The sequence below is a fragment of the Schistocerca americana genome, chromosome 2 (genome assembly GCF_021461395.2).
Source record: "Schistocerca americana isolate TAMUIC-IGC-003095 chromosome 2, iqSchAmer2.1, whole genome shotgun sequence".
NCBI lineage: Eukaryota > Metazoa > Arthropoda > Insecta > Orthoptera > Acrididae > Schistocerca > Schistocerca americana.
The window spans coordinates 641,202,128-641,216,496 of record NC_060120.1 but is presented as its reverse complement, the minus strand read 5'-3'; the positions used below and the strand labels follow the sequence as shown (position 1 = coordinate 641,216,496).

Below are 14,369 nucleotides of genomic sequence, written 5' to 3'. Positions count from 1 at the left end.
TTCGATAATTAAGAGCAGACGTGCAGCGGATGGTGCGCGTGTATTCAATGCCGAGACATTTAAATGTTGTCATTCTTTTTAGTGATTGGCTATTGCCAAGTTCGAGTCCTCTACCAAGTTCCATAATGCCAGACTTTTTACAGTTGACTTTCGCTCCTGATGCGGCTGCATAAGTGGATATCAGCTGAAACGCGCGTTCCAAATCTTCATCTTTCGTCACCACGAAACTGACGTCATCCGCAAATGCTTGGCATACGATCTTCTGGCCATGTATGCGTATTCCCGGAAGGTCTTGCGCCAGGGAGAACAGTAAGGGTTCAAGAGCAACTGCAAACAAGGCCATTGACATCGGGCAACCTTGTAGTACCGACCGAGCGATATTAATAGGTTTACTGAGTTGTCCGTTGAGACAGATCTTGGACGTACCGTTTCGCAGCAGGAGTGTAACAGTGTCAATAACTTTCCGTGGAAAGTTCATTGCTGCCATCGCGCACAGAAGATATGAGTGACTGATTTTATCGAATGCTTTCTCAAAATCTAACGAGACTAGAGCGCATCCCATGTCGCAAGCGGCGGCTGTAGCTATGATATCTCTATATGCACTTAACGTCTGCTGTATGTTTCTAGAGTTCCCAACGCTCGTCTGGTAGGCCCCCGTGACAGTACTAAGTACCGTACTGAATCGCTGCATCATGACCCGCGCGAATATCTTATAATCGGTATTAAGTAACGTAAGCGGTCGGAGATTGTCGACTGTCTTTCCCGCTGGGGTTTTGGGTACCAATACCACTATGCCTTCACAGAATTCCCTTAAGATATCACTTCCAGCCTTTAAGATATCATTACAGACCAAGGTCAACTTTGGAACTAAATGGTGACGAAAGGTGCGATAAAACTCAGCCGGTAATCCGTCGGGGCCAGGCGATTTATTCTGTGGGCTCCCTCGAATGGCGTCCTCTACTTCATCTTCAGTTATGACCGCAGCGAGGCCGTCTGCTTCTACCGTGGTCAATGTCGCAAAACGGCGTGCCAGAAGGACGTGCTGCGCCGCCATATCCACTGGGTGTTCCGTGAACTGTGCTGTGAAATGTTTGTAAATCTCGTCTCGTATGTCGCGCTGGTGGTTTAGGAATCGACCATCTGCAGTGTGCAGTTCTGTCAATATCTTTCTGCGCCCCCTTTTCTGTTCGCGAATAACATGGTACATTGATGTCGTTTCGTCCTGTACAGCGTTTTGCAGACGCGTCCTGACTTTACAGCCTTCCAATTGCTTCCGTTTAAGGGTTAGAATCGTAGCCTGTATTCTTTTAATATGCATACGATTTGCTATGACTGTTGCATCTTCTCGATATAAATCTCTCAAACACTGAAAGTAAAATTCCAGGGTTTGCTTCTGCCAGGCACATCGATCTCGGGAATAATTCTTCATCGCTTTTGTTAAGGCGGGTTTCGCACATTTTACCCACCACGTAATGGCAGAATCATACGCGGGAAACTTTCGTTCGCAGGCTGCCCACGTATTGCGGAAGACTGTGTGACACCCGGGTTCTGGTAAACACGCCACATTTAGTTTCCAGGGTCCCCTTGCCCTGTACGTCCCTTGTTTGGCTAAATTGACGGTACATATATATGCCACATGATCTGTGAAGACAGTCGGCCATAGCTCAGCCTGCAAAACATGTTCCCTCATACTTGATAATGCGTAGATTCTATCGATGCGGCTAGCTGAGTGGCCAGTAACGTAAGTGAATCCGGGCCTGTCACCGTGTCGAAGCTCCCACGTGTCTATTAAAGTCAACTCGTCAATGAGATTGCGAAGCTCGGCGGACGGATTGAAGTTCGGCGTCTGGTCTTTGGGACTGAGGACACAGTTAAAGTCACCAGCGAATATAAGTTGTTCCGAAGGTGGTGTAAAAAGTGGCACAATGTCATCTTTAAAAAACTCTGCTCTCTGTCGGCGTCTCCCAGAGCCGGATGGGGCGTAGAGATTGATAAATCTAGTAGTATCGATAGTAGTCGCTATACCTCTGCCAGACGCCAGGCGCTCGACATGTGACATCACTATCCCTTCCTTAGCCATGATCGCCGTCCCTGGATCAGAGCCATGTCCAGGATTAACGACGGCATTGTAGCCTGTGATACGGTCAAGGTTAATATTGGTCACTTCCTGCAGCATGATGAGATCAATATCAGCGGCATAGAGAAAATCTTGAAGATTTGTTAAGTTTAGTGGGCTACTGATCTTATTGATGTTCAATGTCGCAATTCGGTAAGCTTGCAAGGACGGCATGAGAACAGAGATCTAGGTGACAATAAGCCGAGGATGGATGTTAATGGCGAACATCCTCTAAAAGAAGTCTACGTCATTAGCCACTGTGCCGACGCCGGCGGTAGCCGTTTGTTGCTGGTGGGACACATCAGCTTGAGCTTCCGATAACGGACTATCTGTACGTCGCCGATCCTTTACGAAATCATCTTCCCGACCACCCTCTTCCACGTCATCCGACCAATCACACACGAACCTGTCCGCTGGCAAACCGCAATCCGAGAGCTTGGATACGTCAGATACAGGGGTCTGATCCATTGCATCTGTTATCGCAGGGTCGCCGGAGGGTAATCGTCCGAGATCAGTGTCCGATTCGTCCGTCCGGGATTTTTTTGTCGTTTTGCTGGTGCCGACGACGGTGGTTCAGTCACTTCAGTCAGTTTCTGTCGTACGTGGTTCGCTTTTTCACGCAGTATTGGCGCCTTTGCTTCTGCCCCTTGATGTGCTAGCCGGCGTTTCTTCTGTGATTTGGGAGACCGCGGGGGCTGGTGGCCAGCCAGCTCGTTCGACTCCACCCGGTCCACGTCGGACTTGTCGTCTCGAACCGGAACGCCCGCCGGAATACTTTCGGTGTCCGGTTGGTGCCCCTGCTCCGAGTGAGTATCGCCCCCCTTCGAGGTGTGTGAAGAAGGAACAGTTGGGACGTCGTTCGTATCCATCGGCGTGACGCCTTCCTGCACTTCGCGCAGACTCTCTAGCGAAACATCGAAACTAGGGTCCGAGGTAACGTTATCCCGGGCGGCGGCGACGTATGATATAGGCAACGTAGACGTCGGGCCCTGCTGCGCACGCTCACCGGCCGGTATTTGCGCCACGCGCCGTTGGACACATTGAGCACGGATATGTTCGGTGGAACCACATCCCGCACAGGTTCTCGGCTGCCCATCATAAATCACAATGGCTCTGTAGCCACACACAGTGACGTAGGACGAAATGTGCTTCAACATATCAATCTTCACCTGCCGGACACCGTTTAACACCGGGAAAATGTGCATATTCGACCACTTTTCTGCCGTATTGCTGATGACCGTTCCATATTCCCTCAATTTGGCATTAATTTGATCAGCGGATATTTCAAAGGGTAATTCGAATATTCGAACAGTTCTGACTCCAAGACCGGCAAGCGAAACTCTGACATCACCAACATTGCCGTCAGAATGGTTAAACTTTAAAACTCCTCCACAAGATTGAATGACCTGCTCGCATTTCTCGGGTCGCAACAATTGTAGGTAGACCGTACTGCTGACGATAGAAAGGTGAATGCCAACCATATCATCAATAGTGATTTTCATAACGTCTCTAATAAATAACTCAACTTCAAAGGACTTCGGTCGTGCATAGTGCGGGTCAAAACTCAATTTCAATGTGTCTTTCCGTATAAGTTGATCCATTATAATCGATGGCAATTCATCACTCCACACTACAACAACGCAGCAAAGCGCACACTTACCAAACCGCACGCGACCGCCACAGGCGAGAGCGTAAACAACCTGCGTCCGACCGCCACGGCCGCTGCCGGCTGACTGAACCACTCGGCCACCTCGTCTGCTGCAAGTGCAGCTGTGTCTTTGGCGAGTGCTTGCCGAAGGAAGACATTTGTCGATTCGAAAACGCATTCAAAACATCGTACTGGGCCGCTGTTAACGTCTAATGCCAAGCAGCAGTGCAGCTGACCAAGCTCCCACTCGCGAATCGTTTAATGACAGCATCCGTCCACGTCGATATCCGATCGGGGCAAAATCACCGGCCCACTTATTTACTGCAGGAATAAGCATTGTATCGACATGTAGTGTCGTCTAATGCAATGAGAAAGGTGCTGTGCATTCTTTTCCACGACTTACTGCAACGAAACGTACAGCTCGATACGCTACACTGATATTGCTAGCAAGGTTTTGACGTTCCCCCTAGCCCAAGATTGTCCTGCTGTTTGCGATGGAGCTTGGTGTTTGGGCGGCCACTGGCGACGGATGTCTGCAAAGTCAAGTCTCTTCAGTAGGCCCTGTCAAATCGCTTCTGTAGATGGCGGCCTGGCTTTCTACAGATGGATTATTATAGGCTTGATACGTTAAAATGACTGCGACAGGTATGCACTTAAATATAAATAACAACTCGTCGTTCGCAAATACCAACATACTCTTTGCTGGAACCGAAATTTGATTGGTTTATAGATCTCGAAATGATGTTTAATTCGAAGGGCATACGCTATGGAATGTTGTGCGCTTTCATCTGGTACGCAGTTTTGTCTCGTATTTCATACACACTCTATCTGCCACGTACACGCGCCGTTGTTACTACTGTGTGGCGTTTCGCACGGAGAGGGAGTGACCGCAAACGAGTGCCTTACGTAAAATTCTTCGACGAGGATGGGATTCGAACCCACGCGTGCAGAGCACATTGGATTAGCAGTCCAACGCCTTAACCACTCGGCCACCTCGTCTGCTGCAACTGCAGCTGTGTCTTTGGCGAGTGCTTGCCGAAGGAAGACATTTGTCGATTCGAAAACGCATTCAAAACATCGTACTGGGCCGCTGTTAACGTCTAATGCCATGCAGCAGTGCAGCCGACCAAGCTCCCACTCGCGAATCGTTTAATGACAGCATCCGTCCACGTCGATATCCGATCGGGGCAAAATCACCGACCCACTTATTAACTGCAGGAATAAGCATTGTATCGACATGTAGTGTCGTCTAATGCAATGAGAAAGGTGCTGTGCATACTTTTCCACGACTTACTGCAACGAAAGGTACGGCTCGATACGCTACACTGATATTGCTAGCTAGGTTTTGACGTTCCCCCTAGCCCAAGATTGTCCTGCTGTTTGCGATGGAGCTTGGTGTTTGGGCGGCCACTGGCGACGGATGTCTGCAAAGTCAAGTCTCTCCAGTAGGCCCTGTCACTTATTATAGGCTTGATACGTTAAAATGACTGCGACAGGTATGCACTTAAATATAAATAACAACTCGTCGTTCGCAAATACCAACATACTCTTTGCTGGAACCGAAATTTGATTGGTTTATAGATCTCGAAATGATGTTTAATTCGAAGGGCATACGCTATGGAATGTTGTGCGCTTTTATCTGGTACGCAGTTTTGTCTCGTATTTCATACACACTCTATCTGCCACGTACACGCGCCGTTGTTACTACTGTGTGGCGTTTCGCACGGAGAGGGAGTGACCGCAAACGAGTGCCTTACGTAAAATTGTTCGACGAGGATGGGATTCGAACCCACGCGTGCAGAGCACATTGGATTAGCAGTCCAACGCCTTAACCACTCGGCCACCTCGTATGCTGCAACTGCAGCTGTGTCTTTGGCGAGTGCTTGCCGAAGGAAGACATTTGTCGATTCGAAAACGCATTCAAAACATCGTACTGGGCCGCTGTTAACGTCTAATGCCAAGCAGCAGTGCAGCCGACCAAGCTCCCACTCGCGAATCGTTTAATGACAGCATCCGTCCACGTCGATATCCGATCGGGGCAAAATCACCGGCCCACTTATTTACTGCAGGAATAAGCATTGTATCGACATGTAGTGTCGTCTAATGCAATGAGAAAGGTGCTGTGCATTCTTTTCCACGACTTACTGCAACGAAACGTACAGCTCGATACGCTACACTGATATTGCTAGCAAGGTTTTGACGTTCCCCCTAGCCCAAGATTGTCCTGCTGTTTGCGATGGAGCTTGGTGTTTGGGCGGCCACTGGCGACGGATGTCTGCAAAGTCAAGTCTCTCCAGTAGGCCCTGTCACTTATTATAGGCTTGATACGTTAAAATGACTGCGACAGGTATGCACTTAAATATAAATAACAACTCGTCGTTCGCAAATACCAACATACTCTTTGCTGGAACCGAAATTTGATTGGTTTATAGATCTCGAAATGATGTTTAATTCGAAGGGCATACGCTATGGAATGTTGTGCGCTTTCATCTGGTACGCAGTTTTGTCTCGTATTTCATACACACTGTATCTGCCACGTCCCCGCGCCGTTGTTACTACTGTGTGGCGTTTCGCACGAAGAGGGAGTGACCGCAAACGAGTGCCTTACGTAAAATTCTTCGACGAGGATGGGATTCGAACCCACGCGTGCAGAGCACATTGGAATAGCAGTCCAACGCCTTAACCACTCGGCCACCTCGTATGCTGCAAGTGCAGCTGTGTCTTTGGCGAGTGCTTGCCGAAGGAAGACATTTGTCGATTCGAAAACGCATTCAAAACATCGTACTGGGCCGCTGTTAACGTCTAATGCCAAGCAGCAGTGCAGCCGACCAAGCTCCCACTCGCGAATCGTTTAATGACAGCATCCGTCCACGTCGATATCCCATCGGGGCAAAATCACCGACCCACTTATTAACTGCAGGAATAAGCATTGTATCGACATGTAGTGTCGTCTAATGCAATGAGAAAGGTGCTGTGCATACTTTTCCACGACTTACTGCAACGAAACGTACAGCTCGATACGCTACACTGATATTGCTAGCTAGGTTTTGACGTTCCCCCTAGCCCAAGATTGTCCTGCTGTTTGCGATGGAGCTTGGTGTTTGGGCGGCCACTGGCGACGGATGTCTGCAAAGTCAAGTCTCTCCAGTAGGCCCTGTCACTTATTATAGGCTTGATACGTTAAAATGACTGCGACAGGTATGCACTTAAATATAAATAACAACTCGTCGTTCGCAAATACCAACATACTCTTTGCTGGAACCGAAATTTGATTGGTTTATAGATCTCGAAATGATGTTTAATTCGAAGGGCATACGCTATGGAATGTTGTGCGCTTTCATCTGGTACGCAGTTTTGTCTCGTATTTCATACACACTCTATATGCCACGTACACGCGCCGTTGTTACTACTGTGTGGCGTTTCGCACTTAGAGGGAGTGACCGCAAACGAGTGCCTTACGTAAAATTCATCGACGAGGATGGGATTCGAACCCGCGCGTGCAGAGCACATTGGATTAGCAGTCCAACGCCTTAACCACTCGGCCACCTCGTATGCTGCAACTGCAGCTGTGTCTTTGGCGAGTGCTTGCCGAAGGAAGACATTTGTCGATTCGAAAACGCATTCAAAACATCGTACTGGGCCGCTGTTAACGTCTAATGCCAAGCAGCAGTGCAGCCGACCAAGCTCCCACTCGCGAATCGTTTAATGACAGCATCCGTCCACGTCGATATCCCATCGGGGCAAAATCACCGACCCACTTATTAACTGCAGGAATAAGCATTGTATCGACATGTACTGTCGTCTAATGCAATGAGAAAGGTGCTGTGCATACTTTTCCACGACTTACTGCAACGAAACGTACGGCTCGATACGCTACACTGATATTGCTAGCTAGGTTTTGACGTTCCCCCTAGCCCAAGATTGTCCTGCTGTTTGCGATGGAGCTTGGTGTTTGGGCGGCCACTGGCGACGGATGTCTGCAAAGTCAAGTCTCTCCAGTAGGCCCTGTCAAATCGCTTCTGAAGATGGCGGCCTGGCTTTAAACAAACTGTCGGAAGGCGACAGTTGTGCTACAGATGGATTATTATAGGCTTGATACGTTAAAATGACTGCGACAGGTACGCACTTAAATATAAATAACAACTCGTCGTTCGCAAATACCAACATACTCTTTGCTGGAACCGAAATTTGATTGGTTTATAGATCTCGAAATGATGTTTAATTCGAAGGGAATACGCTATGGAATGTTGTGCGCTTTCATCTGGTACGCAGTTTTGTCTCGTATTTCATACACACTGTATCTGCCACGTCCCCGCGCCGTTGTTACTACTGTGTGGCGTTTCGCACGAAGAGGGAGTGACCGCAAACGAGTGCCTTACGTAAAATTCTTCGACGAGGATGGGATTCGAACCCACGCGTGCAGAGCACATTGGAATAGCAGTCCAACGCCTTAACCACTCGGCCACCTCGTATGCTGCAAGTGCAGCTGTGTCTTTGGCGAGTGCTTGCCGAAGGAAGACATTTGTCGATTCGAAAACGCATTCAAAACATCGTACTGGGCCGCTGTTAACGTCTAATGCCAAGCAGCAGTGCAGCCGACCAAGCTCCCACTCGCGAATCGTTTAATGACAGCATCCGTCCACGTCGATATCCCATCGGGGCAAAATCACCGACCCACTTATTAACTGCAGGAATAAGCATTGTATCGACATGTAGTGTCGTCTAATGCAATGAGAAAGGTGCTGTGCATACTTTTCCACGACTTACTGCAACGAAACGTACAGCTCGATACGCTACACTGATATTGCTAGCTAGGTTTTGACGTTCCCCCTAGCCCAAGATTGTCCTGCTGTTTGCGATGGAGCTTGGTGTTTGGGCGGCCACTGGCGACGGATGTCTGCAAAGTCAAGTCTCTCCAGTAGGCCCTGTCACTTATTATAGGCTTGATACGTTAAAATGACTGCGACAGGTATGCACTTAAATATAAATAACAACTCGTCGTTCGCAAATACCAACATACTCTTTGCTGGAACCGAAATTTGATTGGTTTATAGATCTCGAAATGATGTTTAATTCGAAGGGCATACGCTATGGAATGTTGTGCGCTTTCATCTGGTACGCAGTTTTGTCTCGTATTTCATACACACTGTATCTGCCACGTCCCCGCGCCGTTGTTACTACTGTGTGGCGTTTCGCACGAAGAGGGAGTGACCGCAAACGAGTGCCTTACGTAAAATTCTTCGACGAGGATGGGATTCGAACCCACGCGTGCAGAGCACATTGGAATAGCAGTCCAACGCCTTAACCACTCGGCCACCTCGTATGCTGCAAGTGCAGCTGTGTCTTTGGCGAGTGCTTGCCGAAGGAAGACATTTGTCGATTCGAAAACGCATTCAAAACATCGTACTGGGCCGCTGTTAACGTCTAATGCCAAGCAGCAGTGCAGCCGACCAAGCTCCCACTCGCGAATCGTTTAATGACAGCATCCGTCCACGTCGATATCCCATCGGGGCAAAATCACCGACCCACTTATTAACTGCAGGAATAAGCATTGTATCGACATGTAGTGTCGTCTAATGCAATGAGAAAGGTGCTGTGCATACTTTTCCACGACTTACTGCAACGAAACGTACAGCTCGATACGCTACACTGATATTGCTAGCTAGGTTTTGACGTTCCCCCTAGCCCAAGATTGTCCTGCTGTTTGCGATGGAGCTTGGTGTTTGGGCGGCCACTGGCGACGGATGTCTGCAAAGTCAAGTCTCTCCAGTAGGCCCTGTCACTTATTATAGGCTTGATACGTTAAAATGACTGCGACAGGTATGCACTTACATATAAATAACAACTCGTCGTTCGCAAATACCAACATACTCTTTGCTGGAACCGAAATTTGATTGGTTTATAGATCTCGAAATGATGTTTAATTCGAAGGGCATACGCTATGGAATGTTGTGCGCTTTCATCTGGTACGCAGTTTTGTCTCGTATTTCATACACACTCTATATGCCACGTACACGCGCCGTTGTTACTACTGTGTGGCGTTTCGCACTTAGAGGGAGTGACCGCAAACGAGTGCCTTACGTAAAATTCTTCGACGAGGATGGGATTCGAACCCGCGCGTGCAGAGCACATTGGATTAGCAGTCCAACGCCTTAACCACTCGGCCACCTCGTATGCTGCAACTGCAGCTGTGTCTTTGGCGAGTGCTTGCCGAAGGAAGACATTTGTCGATTCGAAAACGCATTCAAAACATCGTACTGGGCCGCTGTTAACGTCTAATGCCAAGCAGCAGTGCAGCCGACCAAGCTCCCACTCGCGAATCGTTTAATGACAGCATCCGTCCACGTCGATATCCCATCGGGGCAAAATCACCGACCCACTTATTAACTGCAGGAATAAGCATTGTATCGACATGTAGTGTCGTCTAATGCAATGAGAAAGGTGCTGTGCATACTTTTCCACGACTTACTGCAACGAAACGTACGGCTCGATACGCTACACTGATATTGCTAGCTAGGTTTTGACGTTCCCCCTAGCCCAAGATTGTCCTGCTGTTTGCGATGGAGCTTGGTGTTTGGGCGGCCACTGGCGACGGATGTCTGCAAAGTCAAGTCTCTCCAGTAGGCCCTGTCAAATCGCTTCTGAAGATGGCGGCCTGGCTTTAAACAAACTGTCGGAAGGCGACAGTTGTGCTACAGATGGATTATTATAGGCTTGATACGTTAAAATGACTGCGACAGGTACGCACTTAAATATAAATAACAACTCGTCGTTCGCAAATACCAACATACTCTTTGCTGGAACCGAAATTTGATTGGTTTATAGATCTCGAAATGATGTTTAATTCGAAGGGAATACGCTATGGAATGTTGTGCGCTTTCATCTGGTACGCAGTTTTGTCTCGTATTTCATACACACTCTATATGCCACGTACACGCGCCGTTGTTACTACTGTTTGGCGTTTCGCACAGAGAGGGAGTGACCGCAAACGAGTGCCTTACGTAAAATTCTTCGACGAGGATGGGATTCGAACCCACGCGTGCAGAGCACATTGGATTAGCAGTCCAACGCCTTAACCACTTTTTTTTTTTTTTTTTTTTCTTTTTTTTTTTTTTTTTTTTTTTTTTTTTTTTTTTTTTTTTTTACCACTCGGCCACCTCGTATGCTGCAACTGCAGCTGTGTGTTTGGCGAGTGCTTGCCGAAGGAAGACATTTGACGATTCGAAAACGCATTCAAAACATCGTACTGGGCCGCTGTTAACGTCTAATGCCATGCAGCAGTGCAGCCGACCAAGCTCCCACTCGCGAATCGTTTAATGACAGCATCCGTCCACGTCGATATCCGATCGGGGCAAAATCACCGGCCCACTTATTTACTGCAGGAATAAGCATTGTATCGACATGTAGTGTCGTCTAATGCAATGAGAAAGGTGCTGTGCATTCTTTTCCACGACTTACTGCAACGAAACGTACAGCTCGATACGCTACACTGATATTGCTAGCAAGGTTTTGACGTTCCCCCTAGCCCAAGATTGTCCTGCTGTTTGCGATGGAGCTTGGTGTTTGGGCGGCCACTGGCGACGGATGTCTGCAAAGTCAAGTCTCTCCAGTAGGCCCTGTCACTTATTATAGGCTTGATACGTTAAAATGACTGCGACAGGTATGCACTTAAATATAAATAACAACTCGTCGTTCTCAAATACCAACATACTCTTTGCTGGAACCGAAATTTGATTGGTTTATAGATCTCGAAATGATGTTTAATTCGAAGGGCATACGCTATGGAATGTTGTGCGCTTTCATCTGGTACGCAGTTTTGTCTCGTATTTCATACACACTCTATCTGCCACGTACACGCGCCGTTGTTACTACTGTGTGGCGTTTCGCACGAAGAGGGAGTGACCGCAAACGAGTGCCTTACGTAAAATTCTACGACGAGGATGGGATTCGAACCCACGCGTGCAGAGCACATTGGAATAGCAGTCCAACGCCTTAACCACTCGGCCACCTCGTCTGCTGCAACTGCAGCTGTGTCATTGGCGAGTGCTTGCCGAAGGAAGACATTTGTCGATTCGAAAACGCATTCAAAACGTCGTACTGGGCCGTTGTTAACGTCTAAGGCCAAGCAGCAGTGCAGCCGACGAAGCTCCCACTCGCGAATCGTTTAATGACAGCATCCGTCCACGTCGATATCCGATCGGGGCAAAATCACCGGCCCACTTATTTACTGCAGGAATAAGCATTGTATCGACATGTAGTGTCGTCTAATGCAATGAGAAATGTGCTGTGCATACTTTTCCACGACTTACTGCAACGAAACGTACAGCTCGATACGCTACACTGATATTGCTAGCTAGGTTTTGACGTGTCCCCTAGCCCAAGATTGTCCTGCTGTTTGCGATGGAGCTTGGTGTTTGGGCGGCCACTGGCGACGGATGTCTGCAAAGTCAAGTCTCTCCAGTAGGCCCTGTCACTTATTATAGGCTTGATACGTTAAAATGACTGCGACAGGTATGCACTTAAATATAAATAACAACTCGTCGTTCGCAAATACCAACATACTCTTTGCTGGAACCGAAAATTGATTGGTTTATAGATCTCGAAATGATGTTTAATTCGAAGGGCATACGCTATGGAATGTTGTGCGCTTTCATCTGGTACGCAGTTTTGTCTCGCATTTCATACACACTCTATCTGCCACGTACACGCGCCGTTGTTACTACTGTGTGGCGTTTCGCACGGAGAGGGAGTGACCGCAAACGAGTGCTTTACGTAAAATTCTTCGACGAGGATGGGATTCGAACCCACGCGTGCAGAGCACATTGGATTAGCAGTCCAACGCCTTAACCACTCGGCCACCTCGTATGCTGCAAGTGCAGCTGTGTCTTTGGCGAGTGCTTGCCGAAGGAAGACATTTGTCGATTCGAAAACGCATTCAAAACATCGTACTGGGCCGCTGTTAACGTCTAATGCCAAGCAGCAGTGCAGCCGACCAAGCTCCCACTCGCGAATCGTTTAATGACAGCATCCGTCCACGTCGATATCCGATCGGGGCAAAATCACCGGCCCACTTATTTACTGCAGGAATAAGCATTGTATCGACATGTAGTGTCGTCTAATGCAATGAGAAAGGTGCTGTGCATTCTTTTCCACGACTTACTGCAACGAAACGTACAGCTCGATACGCTACACTGATATTGTTAGCAAGGTTTTGACGTTCCCCCTAGCCCAAGATTGTCCTGCTGTTTGCGATGGAGCTTGGTGTTTGGGCGGCCACTGGCGACGGATGTCTGCAAAGTCAAGTCTCTCCAGTAGGCCCTGTCACTTATTATAGGCTTGATACGTTAAAATGACTGCGACAGGTATGCACTTAAATATAAATAACAACTCGTCGTTCGCAAATACCAACATACTCTTTGCTGGAACCGAAATTTGATTGGTTTATAGATCTCGAAATGATGTGTAATTCGAAGGGCATACGCTATGGAATGTTGTGCGCTTTCATCTGGTACGCAGTTTTGTCTCGTATTTCATACACACTCTATCTGCCACGTACACGCGCCGTTGTTACTACTGTGTGGCGTTTCGCACGGAGAGGGAGTGACCGCAAACGAGTGCCTTACGTAAAATTCTTCGACGAGGATGGGATTCGAACCCGCGCATGCAGAGCACATTGTATTAGCAGTCCAACGCCTTAACCACTCGGCCACCTCGTCTGCTGCAACTGCAGCTGTGTCTTTGGCGAGTGCTTGGCGAAGGAAGACATTTGTCGATTCGAAAACGCATTCAAAACATCGTACTGGGCCGCTGTTAACGTCTAATGCCATGCAGCAGTGCAGCCGACCAAGCTCCCACTCGCGAATCGTTTAATGACAGCATGCGTCCACGTCGATATCCGATCGGGGCAAAATCACCGACCCACTTATTTACTGCAGGAATAAGCATTGTATCGACATGTAGTGTCGTCTAATGCAATGAGAAAGGTGCTGTGTATACTTTTCCACGACTTACTGCAACGAAACGTACAGCTCGAAAAGCTACACTGATATTGCTAGCTAGGTTTTGACTTTCCCCCTAGCCCAAGATTGTCCTGCTGTTTGCGATGGAGCTTGGTGTTTGGGCGGCCACTGGCGACGGATGTCTGCAAAGTCAAGTCTCTCCAGTAGGCCCTGTCACTTATTATAGGCTTGATACGTTAAAATGACTGCGACAGGTATGCACTTAAATATAAATAACAACTCGTCGTTCGCAAATACCAACAAACTCTTTGCTGGAACCGAAATTTGATTGGTTTATAGATCTCGAAATGATGTTTAATTCGAAGGGCATACGCTATGGAATGTTGTGCGCTTTCATCTGGTACGCAGTTTTGTCTCGTATTTCATACACACTCTATCTGCCACGTACACGCGCCGTTGTTACTACTGCGTGGCGTTTCGCACGGAGAGGGAGTGACCGCAAACGAGTGCCTTACGAAAAATTCTTCGACGAGGATGGGATTCGAACCCACGCGTGCAGAGCACATTGGATTAGCAGTCCAACGCCTTAACCACTCGGCCACTTCGTCTGCTGCAAGTGCAGCTGTGTCTTTGGCGAGTGCTTGCC

General features: G+C 48.2%; 11 non-coding genes across 11 annotated transcripts; all 11 read right to left on the bottom strand.

The window, feature by feature from the left end:
* Nucleotides 1–4,681: 4,681 nt before the first annotated feature.
* Nucleotides 4,682–4,763, bottom strand: Trnas-gcu. Its single transcript has one exon. It is a non-coding gene; the product is annotated as a tRNA-Ser (tRNA).
* A 769-nt stretch (nt 4,764–5,532) lies between these two features.
* Trnas-gcu lies at nt 5,533–5,614 on the bottom strand. Its single transcript has one exon. It is a non-coding gene; the product is annotated as a tRNA-Ser (tRNA).
* A 769-nt stretch (nt 5,615–6,383) lies between these two features.
* On the bottom strand, nt 6,384–6,465 carry Trnas-gcu. The gene has a single exon. It is a non-coding gene; the product is annotated as a tRNA-Ser (tRNA).
* A 769-nt stretch (nt 6,466–7,234) lies between these two features.
* Trnas-gcu lies at nt 7,235–7,316 on the bottom strand. Its single transcript has one exon. It is a non-coding gene; the product is annotated as a tRNA-Ser (tRNA).
* An 838-nt stretch (nt 7,317–8,154) lies between these two features.
* Trnas-gcu lies at nt 8,155–8,236 on the bottom strand. The gene has a single exon. It is a non-coding gene; the product is annotated as a tRNA-Ser (tRNA).
* A 769-nt stretch (nt 8,237–9,005) lies between these two features.
* Trnas-gcu lies at nt 9,006–9,087 on the bottom strand. Its single transcript has one exon. It is a non-coding gene; the product is annotated as a tRNA-Ser (tRNA).
* Nucleotides 9,088–9,856: 769 nt separating this feature from the next.
* Trnas-gcu lies at nt 9,857–9,938 on the bottom strand. Its single transcript has one exon. It is a non-coding gene; the product is annotated as a tRNA-Ser (tRNA).
* Nucleotides 9,939–11,696: 1,758 nt separating this feature from the next.
* Trnas-gcu lies at nt 11,697–11,778 on the bottom strand. The gene has a single exon. It is a non-coding gene; the product is annotated as a tRNA-Ser (tRNA).
* Nucleotides 11,779–12,547: 769 nt separating this feature from the next.
* Nucleotides 12,548–12,629, bottom strand: Trnas-gcu. Its single transcript has one exon. It is a non-coding gene; the product is annotated as a tRNA-Ser (tRNA).
* A 769-nt stretch (nt 12,630–13,398) lies between these two features.
* On the bottom strand, nt 13,399–13,480 carry Trnas-gcu. The gene has a single exon. It is a non-coding gene; the product is annotated as a tRNA-Ser (tRNA).
* Nucleotides 13,481–14,249: 769 nt separating this feature from the next.
* On the bottom strand, nt 14,250–14,331 carry Trnas-gcu. The gene has a single exon. It is a non-coding gene; the product is annotated as a tRNA-Ser (tRNA).
* Nucleotides 14,332–14,369: the final 38 nt, after the last annotated feature.